The sequence below is a fragment of the Rhincodon typus genome, chromosome 6 (assembly GCF_021869965.1).
Source record: "Rhincodon typus isolate 14 chromosome 6, sRhiTyp1.1, whole genome shotgun sequence".
Taxonomy (NCBI): Eukaryota; Metazoa; Chordata; class Chondrichthyes; order Orectolobiformes; family Rhincodontidae; genus Rhincodon; species Rhincodon typus.
The window spans coordinates 54,999,988-55,006,633 of record NC_063337.1 but is presented as its reverse complement, the minus strand read 5'-3'; the positions used below and the strand labels follow the sequence as shown (position 1 = coordinate 55,006,633).

The window sequence follows — 6,646 nt, the reverse complement described above, 5'->3', positions numbered from 1 at the left end:
AGTATAATTTAAACAATAAGACACTGACACAAAATCCATAGAGAAACTAATTTTAAAACAATGTAAATAGTATTTGTGAAAGGGATGTAAAACAAACTGCAATCAAGATAAAAAATGTGATTGGTTATTATGTCGAAATATTACAGAAATGAAAGAGTACAGATTCTGGGAGGAGTAGTGGTGGACTGAGTGAAAGGGCCCATCAGATGACATACGGATACCCCATCTTGTGTGTTTGTATGACTAAACCGGTTGGTGAAATTGTAATGCGTTAGGGCAGTTAGTGAATGTGGTAAAAAGGCTGAGCCAGGACTCAGGTGGTATAGGAGTCTGTGAGCAGGGAACTGAAAAAAACACAAATTAAGGAATCTGAATCTGGGATATACTAAATTATGTGCTAAATTATACTAAATAATAGAGCAAATTACGTAAAAAGATTAACTGAAAAAGAATGTAGATGATATTATGGTCAACTCAATCAGGTGACTTGCTTGTTCCATTATGGCCTTGACCCGTACATCAGGGATGGTGTATATACACATATTTATTTAAGAGTTGATCCCCAAAGGCCACTGCAATCATTAATTTGACACACCCTATTATTGTATTCTTTGTATTGATGCTAGTTAGTTTTATTGTAGTTTTAATCTTCTAGTATAGGTTACATACTCTTATTATACATTCTTGCATGGCTGTCTCTGATTTGCCTTTGCATTTGCAATTGTAACATGCGCTGTCAAATATCATTGGGGTGGATCATATAGGATGGGCCGAAAGACTAAAAGTTAGTGATGATATTTAACAGCTGCATGAGAAGATAGATTGTATAGGATGGGCTGAATGACTAACATTGTTGATGATACGCAACAAGTTACATGACCTTGGATGAGTCTTGTTAACATTCCCTTACGGGGTGAAGACGGCACCTGCAGTTCGTTTTCCTGTAGCTGTGTTTTGTCTTCTGTATCTGCTTTCTTTGTGCTGGCTGTTTGTCACACTGTATAAGAGAGAGAGAGTTTCATTCCAAATCACTGGACTTTGCTTCGGCTCGGAATCATGAACAGTGCTAGGAACGAGCCTAAGCCTTCAGACCAGCCACCGATTGAAGGGTACCAAACTGGAAGAAGAACTGGAGACTTGTTGCTTTTTTTTCTACAAAGGTGTGAGACTTGTTGCTTTTTTTTTCTCCTTTTTTTCCATTTATTATTACCACTATAATCATTTATTGCCATTATAATCATTATTCTTACTTAATAAACAGTCATATTTAAGCAAATTGCTGTTGTCAAGCCTTCTATTAATTATATTTAACTGAATCTGAAAAGAACTGCTTGGATACATGCTGTGATCCAAGACACGTACCCTCCCACTTTTAGGGAAAGAAAGGAATTATTTTAACAGAATTATATTGTGGAAATAAATGTTAAGAAATATATGCACGTTTTTCTACACAACACCTAGAGAGCTGATGAAATGTCACTCCCCACATACATTTTTAAATAAGGTTTTATCAGACAATTCTCTTTCATCTCTTTTTCCCCAACTTTATAACCATTTACACTGATTTTAACTTTTCAACTTCACACCATCTGCTCTCTGTGATTTCCTCATTGTTGATTCCTGGAAGGAGAGTACCAGAGAAATCTATAGCTGTCTCAACTACTGCTTCTTTACCTGGAAGCATTTTCTATTCACTTCCCAAACTTAACCTTTTTAAATTCTGTTTAACGTAAAATTTGAAATGGCCTCTTTCTGTGTCAGTAGCTAATTCCCTTCTCTGATCAAATTTTCTTGTCATGTTATCAAAATATCATTAAGATGCTTTATATATTCCTCAAAAACACTTGATATTCTTGTCTGGTTTGTTGTTTAGCCATTTTTAGATGACACAGTTTCTCTTGATCTCTGTTGGATCAGATAAATTTAATATTGATAAATGATATTGATTGCTTGATATTTTGAGTTTTTGATTTTTTTTCTCCAAAAGTTTGGCGTCTTCCTTTTGATCTGCAAGTTATTTTATCCCTATAATTTGGAAATTATAATTGGCCTTATGAACCGAGTATGTTTGCCTGATTGTGCAGCTTTATTTGGAGACATAATACTGACAAGCTTGGTTGATCATTTTCTGCCACTTTTCACTTACTGGGCCTGGTTTCATTACTCTTCATTATTAAGTGATTTCCCTCAGGCTCTTTGTTTAAATGGCGCGTCATCCTGTAGGATTTCTAAATCTTTTTCAGCTTTACAGATCTGGGCTGAAACTATTCAGCTTGCCCAGCCTTAATAGCCTGTTGCTGGAGGTAACACTATCCAGCCTGCAAGGTCATATCTTAGTAAGAAGTTAGCTTCTTGCATGAACAAACTGAGTAAATTTTCATAAATGGTAACTGTCCTACTAATATTTTGACCATCACGTTGCCTTGCTTCTACTTGAGAAATCTTCAATGCTTCCTGCTCGCATTATTTGCAAGTAATCACTTACCTAGAGAATGTGAACTTTCTTTCCCGTTTCCTTGGAACCACCAAGGGCCATTTTCTATTTATACATGAAATCTTCATCGATTTCTTTGCCTTCCTTAATGCCTGCCAAAAAGGTAACCAGGACATGGGCTGTGTTGAAAGATTATCAGTGGCTTTCTTTATATTCCAGTAATGTTCTATTCTTCACCTGATGAAGGAGCAACACTCCAAAAGCTTGTGATTTCAAATAAACCTGAATGGACTATAACCTGGTGTCATGTGACTTCTGATTTGCATACCTCATTCCAACACTGACACCTCTGCAATTATGTTCTATTATATGACCTAGTTTACCACAATTAAGAGAGACAAGAAGTGTTCCTGCCTTCTCCATTCTTTCCTTATAAACTTTAGGGATTGGATTTCCCATTCTTTTCAATTTGTTTTTCTTTTAAGGCCGAGTTTTTTTTTCTGCTGTCTCCCTAAAAAATTAGTCAAGTGTCTTTTCAAGGATGAAGCCAAGAGTCTTTAGATCATCCTGGTAGGGAATGGATATGTAGACGGATTGCACATCCACGGTTAAGAGGAGACAGCTAGGACCATAAACTGGAAATTGCGGAACTGCATAAGATGTCATAAGAATCACAAATGTAAGTGGGAAGAGACTGAATGAAAGAGAAAAATTGTAGACAAGATAGGAAGCAGTAAGTTCAGTGGCGCAGAGACAGGCTGAAATGATGCGTCTTCCATGGCAGTCCTGTTTATGGATTATGGGAAAAAGGTAGAAGGTAGTGTTCAGATAGGGAATTGTGAAGTAGGAAGCTGTGGAGTAGAGATCTCCAGAGGAGATGAGGTCAATGGCATTCTTAGAAACTACAGTGTGATTTTCAATGGTTGGGGCATGATAAAAACATAGACATAGAAGATAGGAGCATGAGTGGGCCATTCGAACCCTGGCGCCTCCTCTGCTATTCAATATGATCATGGATGCTCAGCAAGTTCAATACCCTAATCCTGCCCTGCCCCTGCCACCTTATCCCTTGATACATTAAGAGCTATATCTACCTCTTCTTGAAAACACAAAATATTTTGGCCTCAACCACTCTCTGTGGTAGTGAAATCCACAGGCTGACCACTCTCTGGATGAAGAAATTTCTCTTCATCTTAGTTATAAAAGATTTATCATTTATCCTTCAACTATGAACCCTGGTTCTGGACACCTCCACCACCAGGAACATCCTGTATTGAACCTGTCCAGTCCTGTTAAAATTTTGAGTTTCTATGAGAACTCCCCCCTCATTCTTCTAAACTCCTGTGAATACAATCCTAACTGACTCAATCTCTCCTCATAGTCCTGCCATCCCAGGAATCAATTTGGTAATCCTTTGCTGCACTTTCTCTATACCAAGAACATTCCTCCCCAGAAAAGGAGACCAAAACTGCACACAATATTCTAGGGCCTCACCAATACTTTGTATAACTGTAGCAAGACTTCCTTGTTCCTTGTTCCTGTACTCAAATCCTCTCACTATGAAGGACACCATCCAGTTTACCTTCTTTTAATGCCTGTGGCACCTGTGTGCTCATGTTCAGTGACTAGTGCATGAGGACATCCAGCTCTTACTATTCCTCTTTCTCAACTTTCAGCATTCAAATAATAATCTGCCTTCCTATTTTTGCAACCAAAGTGGATAACCTCATATCCATCCTCATGCTTCTGCATCTGCCATGCATTTGCCCATTGACTCAGCCTATTCAAATCACACTGCAACAACTCTGCATCCTCCTCATAGCTCGCCCTTTCAACCAGCTTTGTGTCATCTGCAAATTTTGAAATATTACATGTAGTTCCCTAATCTAAATCATTAACATATGTTGTAAATAGCTGGGATTGTACAACTGATCCCTATAGTTCCCCTCTAGTCATATTCAGAAAATTTATTCCTACCATTTATTTTCTGTCTGCTAACCGATTTTCTATCCATCTCAATACACTATCTTCAATCTTACGTGCTTTAATTTTACATGCTCATCTCCTATATGGGACTCTGTCAAAAGCTTTCTGAAATTCCAAATAAATCACATCCACAGGCTCCCCATGATCAACTCTACTAGTTATATCCTTCAAGAATTCCTGTAGATTAGTCAAGCATGATTTTCCTTTTGTTAATCCCTGCTGACTGTGTCTGAATCTGTCACTGTGTTCTAAGTGCGCTGTTATGAAATCCTTGATATTGAATACTAGCACTTTCCCTATTACTGATGTCAGGCTCACTGGTCTATAGTTCCCTGTTTTCTCTCTACTTCCCTTTTTATATAGTGGGGATACATTAGCTAATCTAATCTCCAATCTGTAAGAACATTTCCAGAGTCTAAAGAATATTGCAAGGTGACCACCAATGGATCCACTATTTCTAGGGCCACTTCCTTAAGTACTAAATAGATTTACAGACCCTGGGGATTTATCAGCCTTCAATCCCATCAATTTCTCCCACACCATTTTTCCACTAATACTTATTTACTTCATTTCCTCCCTCCCAATAAACCCTATGTTCCCCATAGATGAATTTTGGAATGTTATTTGTGTCCTCCATGAAGGCAGAAGTGAAGTATGAATTTAATATGATCCAGGGGAAGGTAGGAGGAAGTGTCTGCGAGTTGGTGCTTTTTAAATTTTCTGTTCAGGTCTTGTTGTCTGTTTGTAGCAGCTATGAAACTGAATCAGACACTCACGGGTTCAAACTCCATTCCAGGAATTTAAGCATCAAATCAACCCAGACCCATGTCGTAATGAAAGAGTGCTATAATTGGAAATGTTGTCTTTTGAATTAAACAAAGTCTCTGGCTATCCTCTGAGGTTGATATAAAAGATCCCAGAGAATTGTTGAACAAAGAACAGGGGATTTCCTCACAATGGCTTGTGTATGGAATGAGTTGCCAGAGGAAGTGGTGGAGGCTGGTACATTTCCAACAACTAAAAGGCATCAGGATGGGTGCATGAATAGGAACAGTTTAAAGGACCAAAAGCTGGCAAATGGAACTAGATTAATTTAAGATATCTGGTCAGCATAGACGAGTTGGACTGAAGGGTCTTTTTCCGTGCTATGCATCTCTATGACTTTATGACTTTATGAAGGTATGACCAAGTTATGCAATTGATCTGAGAGGGAAAACTGAGCACTTTCAAGACTTCACAGGTGCAACATTGGAACATAGAAACAGGAGTAGGCTATTCAGCCCATTGAGCCAGTTCAATGAGATGATGGCTGATCTGTGGCCTAACTCTGTGCTGGAGAAACTCAGCAGGTCTGGCAGCCCCTCTGGAGAGAAAGCAGAGTTAACGCTTTGGGTCTGCTGACCCTTCTTTAGAACTGATTAAAACTCAGAAAAGGTGGTATACTTGCTGAAGATGGGGATGAAGGTGAAAAGGAGTGAGCGGGTAGGTGGAGATGGAGCCCAGAGAGAGAGAATGTCTCTCAGAGAAGGGGATGGAGGGTGGTAGCCAGGGAGAAAGAAAAGTTAATTATGGGGACTATAATTAGGTGAAAATGTCTTGGCTATGCAGAAAGCAGACCATGTCATGACATGGCCTGGGGTGTGGGTGTAAGTAAAGGACATTGCCTCCAGGGATTCCAGCTTACCCATTCACTGGGTGGTGGTACTGGCTCTGGAATGGGCACACTCATTGTCAGTAAAATCGGTGAAGAATATCCTGACAGAATCATGAACACTTTCGGTGTTGTGCCTTCAACAACAGCGCTAGACACGGTAGTAGAACAATATAATGCCACCCTGTCTGTCTATCAGTTGCGTAGAACACTGATGAAACGTTTTGTATTGACAATGAGACTCTGTCTGGCATCTGGTTTCATACCATTAAACTGACAAGTCCAACATATGGTGATTAACTACATAATGTCAGCCACCATGTGCAGTGTAGCAAGCTGTCTGTGTTTCCCTGGTCAGCTCAATGCTGACTTGTGTAAACTAGCAATGAATATGGTGCCTTTCCCCCAGCTGCATTTCTTCATGATGTGGAGGTGCTGATGTTGGACTGGCTTGGGCAAAGTCAGAAATCACACAACACCAGGTTATAGTCCAACAGGTTTATTTGAAATCACAAGCCATTGGAGCACTGCTCCTTTGTCAGGTGTCCTTCACCTGACGAAGGAGCAGTGCTCCA

At 39.3% G+C, this 6,646-nt stretch overlaps 1 pseudogene; it reads left to right on the top strand.

Annotated features, from left to right (window-relative positions):
- Window positions 1-6,087: 6,087 nt before the first annotated feature.
- The window catches only part of LOC109918275, a 30,283-nt pseudogene continuing 29,724 nt past the window's right edge, over window positions 6,088-6,646 (top strand).